This window comes from Lindgomyces ingoldianus (genome assembly GCF_010093535.1).
Source record: "Lindgomyces ingoldianus strain ATCC 200398 unplaced genomic scaffold BDR25scaffold_2, whole genome shotgun sequence".
In the NCBI taxonomy this organism is placed as follows: Eukaryota; Fungi; Ascomycota; class Dothideomycetes; order Pleosporales; family Lindgomycetaceae; genus Lindgomyces; species Lindgomyces ingoldianus.
Window position 1 is genome coordinate 2,406,029 of NW_022985163.1, and position 12,806 is coordinate 2,418,834.

Genomic DNA, 12,806 nt, shown 5'->3' on the forward strand with positions numbered 1-12,806 from the left:
AGGCCGAGATGGTGCTTACGTGCGACGGGTATATATACTATTCTGTACGCAATAATTAACTGTTGGTTGATTATTCGCACCTTTTTGGTTGTATTAGCGTAGTGGTACAGAGCTCCGTCCTTACACTACGTAAGGTATTATAGTAGGTACAAGACGTTGTGTAAGGAATAGAAAAGTTTAAAAGGAAATTAGTAATTAAATACTTAGCTTAGAAGTCTAAGCACTTTAAGTATAAATTAAGCTTGTTCTAGGTTTAGTTAGTGTTAAAGTAGTTTATACTTAAGTTTATATCTATGTTATGTTATATTTATGTTAGACGTGCACTAATAATACTTTAGTACACGTCTAATACAGTTATGTCTAGGATCTAGGGAGGATACTGTAACAGTACCCCCCTTCTTATTAAAAAGGGAATTCTTTACATTAGTAGTTCTAGCATTAAGTTGTTTTTATTAAGGTATAGGTTTAGTTTAAATAAGTATTAGGCATAGAATTAAGTAACTGTAGAGTTTTTTTATAAGGCTTTTATAAGTTTTTATAATAGTTTATTATATCTAGTCTATTTTATAAGGTATTTATAAATACATTTTTTTTTATTAAACTAAATCTATTTAATGTCTTTTATAATATATTTTAGTTTATTATTTATAATAATAAGTTTAAGTAGCAGGTTTAGCTGTCTAGGTAGATAGTTAGATTTAGAGGCTACTTAGCGCAGTAATAATACATAGAACACAGGGTGTATTTTTATACTGTTAGGTAGAATTAATTAGTAAGCATGTAATAAGACTATATAAGCTACTATAAAGAGGCTAAGGTTTTTCTAATTAAGTTTCTTTAATTATTAGTTTATTTAGATATTTCTAGTGTCTAGCTAGACCTTCTTGCTAGCTGCATACGCAGGGGTAAAGGTTTAGAATTAGTTTATGTACTTTTATTAAAAAGCTTAAGCCTATGTAAGCTTTTTATAAACATATTTAAATATATTTTAAATTTTATTAATAAGTTTATTTATATTTATTACTTATATAAATTAATAAGTTAGTTAGAAAGTATTTATAAGTAGTTTAAATTTTATTTAAAGGTAGTATCTATAGTTTACTAAAAACAGAGATACTTATGTTAATTTAAATGTTATGTTATTAGCTTTAAACTATGCTATAGCTAACTATTTTACTTAGTTATTTTACTAGTAGTTTATGTACACTTATAAGACTTATTTTATTATAGTGTTTATATTTTTAGTCTAGCTATTAGTCTTTAGGTAAAAAGCTATAGATAGATAAAGAATAATTTAAAGCTATTTATAAAGTTTATTTTAAAAGGCTAAGACAAACTGCGTACCTCTGTCTAATATAATTATGTTAGGTAGGCTATAGTAAACTTATATGTATTAGTAGAATAACTAGGCTATATTAGGGGCAGTTATAAAGAAACATAGTATTAAGTGTTAATACTTAGTTAAGTAATTAACAACTACTATAATATTTATATACCCTTTAAATAAAAGTAGGTTTATAATAAAATTAATTAATATGTCTTTTTAAGCTTATTTAGAAATTAGGAGTAGTTTAAGTAAGCTATTATACCTTTTTTAAAAGGCCTTTACTTTACAGCAAGTATAGCAACATAATATGTATTAGTGTACAGTATAGAACATGCAGGGCTAGTAGTACTCTCTCTATAGTAGGTTAAAAGTCTTTTCTCTGCCTAGGTATTCTTTAACAGGTAAGTTATGTATAATTTAAAGTAGTTTAATTCTTAGTTTATTAGAATTAAAAATTATAAGTTAGTTATAGTAATATAGCTTACTATTTTAGTTTTTATAGTTAGCTAGTATTACCTTCTTTAACTAACTAGCGCTGTTTTAGAGTAGGTCTAAAGTTTTTTAAATAAATTTATTATTTAAATACTTATTAGTAATAATTTAATTAATTATTTAATTTATTTTATTTAAGTTAAGGTCTAAAAATAGCTTAAGTTAAAGTAAAGTTTAGTGTTAAGCCTTTTACACTTTTTTTTAAGCAAAGATGTCTTAGAATTGCCTTATAAAGGCATCTAGTTTCCCTCTGTTTTAACTAGAATAATAAGTAATCTTAAAATTAAAATAAAACAAGTATTTAGACTAATAAGCTTATTAGTAGCTAAGTTATTTTATAGTTATAAAGTACTATAAGTTCTTATAGTTAGATAGGACCTGTATTAGACGAGCAGATTAGCCTTCCTTTCCAGGAAGAAGGGGGCTAGTCCTAATTAGGAAGGATTACGTAACAGCTTGCTTACGCGCACAGCCGCTATAATAAACAATCTAACCAACCTAGCTTCACATCTCCTCCTGCCACGCCCACTAACCCACCTAACTAGGGCAGTGCGACCTTACTAGCTAATTCTAAACTGCTAAGGACGCTATAAGTACACATCTTACTTTATCTGCATATTTTAGGTTAAAATCTAATTAGAATAGCCTTTAACACTTTTTACTTACTTCTAACGCAGCAAATTACATCTAATAATGCTATAATAACACTAGATAACAACTAGTTATAACTTAATAATAAGCCTTTATTACTAAAAATTAATACTAAGGTTATTATTAATTTCTAAGGTAAAAGCCTAACTAGAGGCTAAAACCTTTTAGCTAAAAAGGCTAGTGCTAATAGTAATAGTAAGTTTTACTTTACATATGTTATAATCTAGGGCTAATTAAGAAAAATAAAAGCGCTAGATAATAATAAACTTACTTTATTAAATAACATGTTATTAAGACTTACTTTTTTGCCTTTTATGCCTAATATGTTCTAACTAGAAGACACGCAGTCTTGCCTAAGTCTAATAGCATTGCAGGCAGGACTAAACTAGACAGTGCCCGCCTGCGCCTTTAGCTAGACTAGACTGTACAGCTTGTAGAGCAGCTAAGATTAAAGCTAGCAATAGTATAGTAAAAGTGTAAGTAAATCTAAATTAATCTAGATTAATATAACTTAAAAAGAAATTAAACTAATAATATTTTTTTATAGCCTACTTTTACTTATATCTAACTTATATCTAGCTATAGAGAACATTAGCAGTAATTTACCTATTAGCTAAGTTACAGACTATATCTGCTACTGCAAGGTCTATATCTGCAGGCCTAGGGTTAATATCTGCAGGCTTAGGGTCTGTACTAGAACACCTAGTAGCCTTAACATAAAGCACTTTTATTTGCTCTAGGCAGACTGTACCCTTTCTAGCAGCAGTTCATGCCACTATATTCCTAGTATAGATATTACAGATATGGCATAGGTTAGGCTCTACCTGCTCTAACTCTAATTATTTTACTTTATTAAATAGATTTAGCTAAAGCTAGGTTAAAGCTAACTAAAAGCAAAAAAAAAAAAAGATTATACTTTAGCTTAAACTTTTAAGTAGTAAATTTAAGTAGTTTAACTTTTTTATAAAAGATACTAATTTATATAAAATTATTAATCTAAAGCTGCTATATAAAGGGGTCTAGACTGCTATAAAGATAATAGGACTTTTTAGGCGCCTAATAGACCTTAAGTTTATAAAAGATCTAAATGTAAAAGTTATAATAGCTTATTTAAAGTTAGTTAAGATGCAAATAAATTAGATTATTATAGTGTGTACATAAGTTAATTCTTTTTAGAACAGCTTTAACCTAGTTCTAATTAAAGTTACACGCCCTAAAGTAGCTAAGGCACTAGTAGCTTTTATAGTAGGTTAGATCTTATAAGATCTCTGCTAGAAATGCCTAAAGAAAAATAGCAAGTTTATCTACTATATATATATTCTTAACTATTTTAGCTATAGTTGTGCAAATTATTACTATAGTGTAAAAAGTAAAAGTTATAATTTTTAAAGTAAGTTATTTTTTTTTAAATAAAATATACCTAGATACTAACATATATTAGTAGATTAAACTAAATTTATTAAATAAAACAAAGTCTATTAGCTAAAAAAGAAAAAAGTAATGCCTAAAAATATTACTACCTCCTTAAAGAGCATCCCTACTCTGTAGAAAGGTCTAGCTATGCTAACATCTACTCTAACACTAAAAGGGCCTAGATTAGCTTTAACTAAGGTAGATCTAAGCCTTTAAAAAGCTACTTTAGTTTTAATTTATAATAAACTTACTATTTTTTATAATTTAGTTATAGCCTTTATAATTAACTTATTTAGTTACTAAGTTCTAAGAACTAGGGCCTAGCCTATACAGCAAAATATATACACAGCCCTACTAATTATAATTAAGTTATTCTAAGAAGTAATCTTTATAAATAATAAATTACTATAGTCCTAGTTTAGTTAGGTCTAAGACTAGATTAAAGATATAATAAAACTTATAATAGATAAGTGCATAAAACTTAGCAAAGTAATGCAGTCCTTATTATCCTAGTTTAATATAGTAGTAGACATTAGTATAGCTTTTAATGCTAAAAAGGGCCTAGCTAATAGTAATAAAAAAAAAGCAAAAGGGCCTATAAATAACACTAACATAGCTAAAAGTTAATCTAAAGAAAATAAAAACTTAGAAAATACTAATAATAAAAAGTTTATAGCTACTAATAATATAAAAGTTTCTACTAACACTTTTTTAAATTCTAACCCTTTATTTATTAAAAAAGTTAAGACCTAATTAGCTATAAAATAATTTTATAATAAACACTTAATCTAGTTAAAGTTAAGTAATATTAAGAAAAAAAAAGTTAAGACTATAGTAAATAATCTAGGCTACACTAATATAACTATCTCTGCAAAAAGCACACTAAAGAAAAGAAAATTCTTTAAAAAGTGTAAGTATAAGCTTAATAATTATTAGTATCTTTTCTAGACTAATTAAAGTAGACCTTAAAAGCATTAAGTAAAGTTAGTAGAGTTACTTTTAGTTTACTAAGTTTAGATAGTTAGTTTATTTTCTAGATAGATGTAAGTTAGTGTAGCAGTAGTTTGCTCTAGCACTATACCTACTAACACTTTCTCTACTAGAGTTAACAGATTAACCTTATAACAATATACTTACTATATAAAGGACAGCGTTTATAATTTTATAATAAGTAGCTAATATAATTAGATTATAGGCTACACATAACTATTTTTATAATAGATATAAAGTAAATTAGTAGCTATACATTATTAAGACCTTTAAAGAAATAATGCTAAAGTTTAAAACCTTAAACACTTATAAACTTTTTTAACTTTTTAAGGTAAGTAGTATCTTTATTAATTTAATTAGTAAAATGTTTTTTTTACTTTTAATATTAATTATCTGCCTTTCTTTTCTAACTAGACTAGTGCTAATAAGCCTAATCTATGCGCCTAATTACCTAATAACAGATCTACACTAATTAGAGATCCTGTAACATGCTACTATAATAGTAGCTTGTAAAAGAAAAAGAAGCAAGACTAGATATTAACTCTATTAAAAGTAAAAAAGTATTTTTATACTCTAGCTTATAATTTTCTAGTAATAACTAAAGACATTATACTAATAAATAATATATAAAGCATTTAAGATTATAATAAATTTAGAGTATAATTAAAAAAGATTAAAGACTAGTTAAGATAACATACCTAATAAGTATTAGGCTAAACCTAATAAAAAGAGTTCTCTAATATGTACTATTCTTTTAACCTTGCACGCCTATACCTTAGCTAAAGAGTATGCTAGAAATAAAAGTTAAGCTTAAAATATAAGTCTTCTAGTTTAACTACTTTAGTATTATAAAATATAAGCCTTAAAAGCTTTATGTTATAGTTCTACATATAAGGCAGATAGAATTAGGTAGCATCTAGTAGATTACCTACTACCTAACTATAAACTAGTCTATCCTAGAGCGGCCACTCCTAGACAACAGTAGAGGGGAACCACATCTAGGACTAAAGCTGCCCTAGATAGGGCAGGTAGAAGCTGCAGTAACAGCCCTACTAACACTAATTTATTACACTTTTATTATTAACAAAAAGCTAGTTTAGGTTGTAGTTAAAGTTAAAAAAAAATATTATACTTAAGTAAAATAGTAAAAGAATAATAAAGGTTTTAGTTTTATAAGAAAATTAGCTTATATAATAAAGTAGTATAAAAGTAGCTTATATTAAGGTAGGTGTAGCTAATACTCCTCTTCTCTTGTCTAGTTAGACTATAATTAATGCAGGCAAGGTAAGTAGTTATAATGTAATACTAATTAAGCATCTTTTAAATAAATATTTACTACTTAATACTTAGCATAACAGCTACAGGCCTAATAGGCTCTTTATGTACAAGAGGGTTAGAAGGCAAAATAGCCCTAGCAAATATGTACATAAAGAGTAACATAGCAAGCAGATAAAAGGCAAAATAATAAAAAGTATAATATAGTAAGTAAAAAGTAAAAAAAAAGTATTATAGTAAATTAAAAAAAATTAAACCTAATTTAAAAAGGCTAAGGCTAGATCTGTTATTACACAAAGCTAAAACTAGATTTCTAGAGGCACCACCTAAAATAGAATAGCGCAGGACTAATATAATTATAATAAAAGCAGATGTTACTAATAAAGCAAATATAGTAGTAGGGCAGAAATATACATGCACTGTATAGAGCAGTCTATAAAATAACCTTAAAATACATAATATTAACTACCTTGCCTATTAAACTAGGCAGAATTAGAATAGAGATGCTAGATATAGTAGTAACATATAAAAGAGCTACATATAACTAGCTATAAGTAAAGATAGAATGTTATAAGTTAATACTAACAATCTTAAGCAACTAACTTTGCAACTTATTAATAGACATAGTAAAATAAAGTTAAACTAAAATCTAATACTAAATAATTAAAAAAAGTAAAGCATTATTATTTTTAGACACTAACTTTACACATGTAATTATTTAGATCTAACTATTAAACTTACTGCTAAGTATTCTACTAATAAAGAAAAGTACTGTCTAGCTAACAGCAGTAACTATAAAACATGTGCTATTACACAATTCTTGCCCTAGATCTAGATTACATAAGAGCATAACAGAAACACTAACCTTTAGTTATAAAGTAGACAGAGGGAGGCTAGGCAGATTAAAGCTTTAAAGTAGGTCCTCTAGTAGTTAATTAATTCTATCTAAAAAAGATTAGTAAACTTTATTAGTAAAGTAAAACTCTATTACAACACCTTTAAAGCGCTTAAATAAAAAGTTATTTAAAAAATTAACAGCATTATTTTAGACTACTAATATACACCTTTACTTTAACAAAAAAGTATAGACTTCTAGGTTAGTAAGTTTCTAAAGTAGATTAAGTAGATAAATGTAAGAATAGAATGTAAATACAAACTAAAACTACTAAATTTTAAAAAGAAGTGCAATAGACTTCTTATTACACCTAGCTAAGTCTAATATCTACTAAGTATATTCTTAGTTAGCAGGTCCTTACCTTATTTTTATATTCTTTATTAGCTGTAGAATAGTAAAGTATAGCTATAAATAGAAGTTCTAAAGGCAGGCTTGTACAGTCTATAACCTCCTACTGCGTAAAACAATAGAAAGAATCTAGGTAAAGTCCTCTTCTAACAGCACTAGAATACCTCTAAATAGGGAGTTATTTTTTATAATATCTTATAGTGTATAGTTAACTGCTTTAAAGTAGTACTAGTGCTGTATTAAGACTTTATCCTATATAATTAAATCTGTCTAATAAATAAGGTCTGCAGCAGAAGAGTCTGCACACATAAAGCAGGTAGATCTGTCTTTAATATTAATAAGTATTTTAAACTAATAATAAGTAGTGCAGCTGCTAAAAAGAAGAAGCGCAGCAATGCTAGATAATGCTACATACAAAACAATCTTGCGTTAGGTCTAAAAATAAGTGTAAATAGTCTTATATAAAAAAGTCTTTCTAGTTCTACTAAGGCTCTAAATAAAGTAGTAACTAAATTATAGCATAGTAAAAATAAACTAAGTAATAGTATAAAAAACTTTTAGTTAAGCCTTATTTAGCTTATTATATATATTAGTATAATTAAGATCCTGCTCTACAGTGTTATAATTAAGCTGCTTAGCAACTAATAAATTAACAGCCTCCTACACCTAATATCTTTATAGCATAGGCATGTTAAAATTAAAAAGGTTTTTTCTAAATAACTTAAGCATAGCCTAGTTAATTAGCTACAGGCATAAATCTTTTATAAAATTAGTAATGCTAAAAGGCAACACTATTTATTCTAAGCAGAGGGGCAGGTTATTAGATAGATGTTAAAAAAACTTATTTTATAACACTATAAAATTACTTACATTCCTAAAGACTAGGGCCTAAAAGAAGACGTAACATAACTTAAAAGTAAGTGCTAAATACTAAAGCTTAAAAAATATATACTACTATAATTTATCTTTAACTAAAAAATTAAAAGCTAAATAGGCGTTCTTAAAAGTAAGTTAGATCTAACTATTAACTATGCAAAAATGTTTAAAACTAATTACACCTAAAATTTACATAAAAAGCATTCTAAGATAAAAACACTCTCTAAAAAAAGAACTATAAAAGTAGACATAACTAATAAAGTACTAATTATGTTAGAACTAAGTCTATTTACTACTATTTTTCCCTAGATTCTAACAATACTAGGTTAAAAAGTCCTAGTAAAGAAGATTACACTTATTTATGTAAAAAGCATTATACTTTAACTATTTTATTAATAATAATCTTTTTTGTTTAACTATAATCTCTACCTATTTAGCACTATCCTTATTATAAAAGGTAACTATATGCTGTTCTAGTAAATGCACTACTAATTAAATAATAGAAGGCTTTTTTTTATAAACCTTAAACTCTATTAATTACTAAACAGCCTTAGTTAGTCTAATATAGCGCATGTTTAGATACTAGGCAACCTTATTCTCTTACTAGATACAGATAATAACTTAATTAGTGCCTTTATAAATATACTTATGTATATATTTAACTAACTTTATAGAGGCATAGACCTTTACATTAACATGTGTGTTATACTTACATAAAAGGTATAGACTATAAGGCACTACTTAGTAATTATTAACTATAACATCTTAACTATAACACTTTACAACCTAAGTTAAACTAGGTTAACACTAATATATAAAATAACTATCTCTACTAACTAAAGTTTTATTAGTGTATTCCTTTAAAAATTACTTCTAACAAGTTGCTTAGAAAGAACGCTCTGTAGTCTACATATAGGGCATGCTAGAATTTAAGGTTTTACATAGCCTATAAACTATAGTAGTTTTAATAATATTACTTAAAACTTTATTTAAATCTTAAGCTTTTATAAAAAGCTTAGCTTATATAACCTAATTAATAAAGTTTAAATTAAGAAACTAATTATAGTAATTATAACATAAAAAAAGTAGAATGTAAGTATAAAGTAAACTCTACTTCTAGTACTTAATAGTATACATAATACTAGTATACTAGCTAAATACATAGTTAGTCTAGAGGTCTACAAGGAGGGAGTTAAAACGCAGCTTAAAAACACGCGTAACTAGATCTAGCTAATCTAATAGCTAAAAGGACGTTCTAATCTCCTGCTCTAACTCTAGCTATTTAGGATTAGTAGTAAAAGTAATAAATAAAGTAGGTTAACTAAGCTTTTAAATAATAGCTATAAAGTTCTAATAACACTATATAATAAAGCAACTACTGCTAATGTAACTTAAAAAAACAACAGTCTAAATTCTAACTAAATTAGCTTAAAAGTTGTTTTAATCTAATGTATTACACACTTCTTAATATAGATTAGCATGTAACTATTTTTAATTTACTATAATCTACTATAACTTTCTTTATTTACACTAAGCTTAGTAGTTAACAATAAATTACTAAAATAATAGACTATAATTAAAAGGCACAATAAAACTGCTACGCTAAAGAAATAAGTAGAATTAGTAATACTTAAAATTAGTTAAAGTATCTTAGGTGCAAGACATACATAAAGTACGCAGCTGTAAACTATAGTAAAACCTAAAAGTACTCTATAAGAACATTAAAACATAGTAAAGAGGCTAATATGCTGCATGTATATATTTAATTTTTTAGTATAAAGACTAACAGTGTCTTAGATTAAAGCTAGGTTAGTAGTAAAAAATAAAATTTTAGTTATAATCTTTAACTAGCTTATTATAGACTAGAGTAGTAATCTTTTTAGTAATAAGCAGGTTTTTTTAATGTTAATTAGCCCTAGCCTACATAATTAACTATAGTTATAAATTAAAAGTAATCTATAATTCTTTATTTTACTTATAAGCTTACTATAACTACTTATATATAGTTTTATACATTTTAATCTAAGAATTATTATAATCTATCTTAACTATCTATAGCAGCTGTGTAAGTATAGTTAGATTAAAACTACTATTAGCCTAATACCCTATACGCGCACTGTTAGCCTAGGCAGGATTGTAAAAGTACAGCTGTGTGTAGAAGAGGACGTCCCCCTTAGCAGGCTCTAATAGGCTGTGCATATAGTACATCTCCTCTATAATCTAAAAAACTTTTATGCCTATGCTACACGCACTTTAATTTATTTATTTGTAGTTAGCTAACATAAAAGCTAAGGCTATGTTATATAATTAAAAATGCTTTTAAAAGAATCTGCTAAGTAGGTGCCTACCTTATAAAAAATAACACAGGAATAAAAGTAAATCTAAAAAAGTTAGAAGGTTAATATTACTTATTAGGCAACATATAAAGTACTAAGGAGAATCTGCTTAACTCTTATTAACCTACTCCTTAGGCTAGTAAAAGGCACTGCAGTTAGAATAGCTACTTATAAAATTCTACATTAAACTAAAGTTAATAAAAGTAATATAGTCTATAGTAGTAATAATATATGCCTTTAGTAAATTATTTTATAAAAGACTAGCCCTTAGTTGCTTCTAATCTTTACGCATAGATAAGAATAAGGCAGGCTAATCTAAAGTGTGTTAAGAGGGTAAAAATTAAACAGGTCTTTATAAAGTTAGCTGTATATTATAATAATATATATGTATAGACAGCGTAGAAGAAGTAGAAGTTAGCATAAAAAACTTAAAAAAAGTTAATTATATATTATAATAGATCTAGATAGATAGTGTAGAAGAAGTAAAAAAAAGTATAAAAGTCTTAAAAAAGTATTAATATATATAAAATAATTAATTAAGCACTAGCATTCTGCTTAATGCAGTGTTACGCTTAGCATGTGCAGGTTAGCCCTAGCATAGACCTAATTAGACTATAGTAGCGCAAGCTTAAACATGTTTTAAAAGTTATACATTAAAGTTAACATTAGCTAATAGCTAACACACCTAGATAAAACTAGATATAAGTGCTAAAAAATATAATAATTATAATAAAGTAACATACTGCACAGCTATGTCTATTACACTAGTAATAGAGAGCTCTAACTTTATTAGTAGAGAAGTTAGAGAGAGGTCTGTAGTTATTATAGACTAAGCAAAAAGTAAGTAATAAGTCTATATAGTAATAATATAAAAGGATAACACTATATAATAAAAAAAAAAGAACAGGTTAAAAAAAGAAAGTACTAATTAAAAAAAGTTAAAGTAAATTAGAGATAGATTAACTTTAAGTAGATTAAAATCCTACTTATTAAAATAAAGCGCAGTAAGGCCTATGCTACACTAAATAAATTTATTTTTCTAAGGTCTTTAGAAATATAACTCTTTTTAAAATAGTGTCTTTATTAAGTTTAGAAAAAAACTTAATTAGGCTAGAAACCTTTAAAAAAAAATTTTATATAAAAAAAAATTTAAGCTATTTAAACTTATTATCTTAAGTAATAAAACACCTCTAAGCTCTTACCCCCTATGCAATAGTTTATAGTATGTAAATATGCTTTTAATTTTAATATAATTAGTATAGCTTTATAGCTTAAAAAAAAAAGAAACAGTTAAAAGTATTTTATATTAGGCTAATATTATGTTAGGTGTAATCTTAAAGCCTTTACAATTCTTTGTAAAGGTTAGTAGATAACATAAAATAACTTAATATACTTATATACATTATAAATAGCTATAATACAGTAGCTTGCTATAACTTATTATTATTATAAAGTAAAGTTAACTAAGGCTGTAAAGGTATTAAAGTAGATAATATCTAGTTAGAAAAGATTAGAATAGGTTAAAGCAGATGTAGAGCTAAGGCTTAAAGTTGCACTACTATTTTGCTTAACTAGGGGGAGATCCTCTAAAACCCCCTTTTTACCTACAGCAGGCTTTACTTAGAAGGTCTTAGCAGAGCTAATTACATTTAGTAGGAAAAATTACACTGTAGAAGTAATTTTTACACCCCTAACTGTGCAGTAGTTAATTATAATAGGAAAAAAAGAAGACTAGATTAAGCATGTAGCATAGCAGAATAATTACTTAAAGCTTAAAAATAAACAGTAACGCAGCTTTTTAGTTACTAATTTTCTACTAATTAAATTAATAGCCGGCTTATATCCGGACCAATAGGAGAGAGGGCTTGGCGGTAGAGATAGTGTAATATTTGATGCGCTGTGTAACGATTCTCGTTCCATCTCGGGTCGCCCGGAACCCATCCGAAGGGTCCCTGTATCGGCTCCGACCCTGGCTCGACCCTGACTCGACCTGGCCCCAACTCTGCCCTGCCCCCTGCTGTTACCCCTATTCCCTCATGTATTTAGTTGCACCTCGCCCTGTAGCTAGCTCGGTAGTTTTCTGATATCCTACGTACAAGGCCTATAGGTGTCATTGGTATTCCCAGGTCTCTGAGTCCCCACGCACTCCCATATGCCTCTGAGTGGATTCATACCGCATTCGGACCCATTGTCTTGCCTGCGC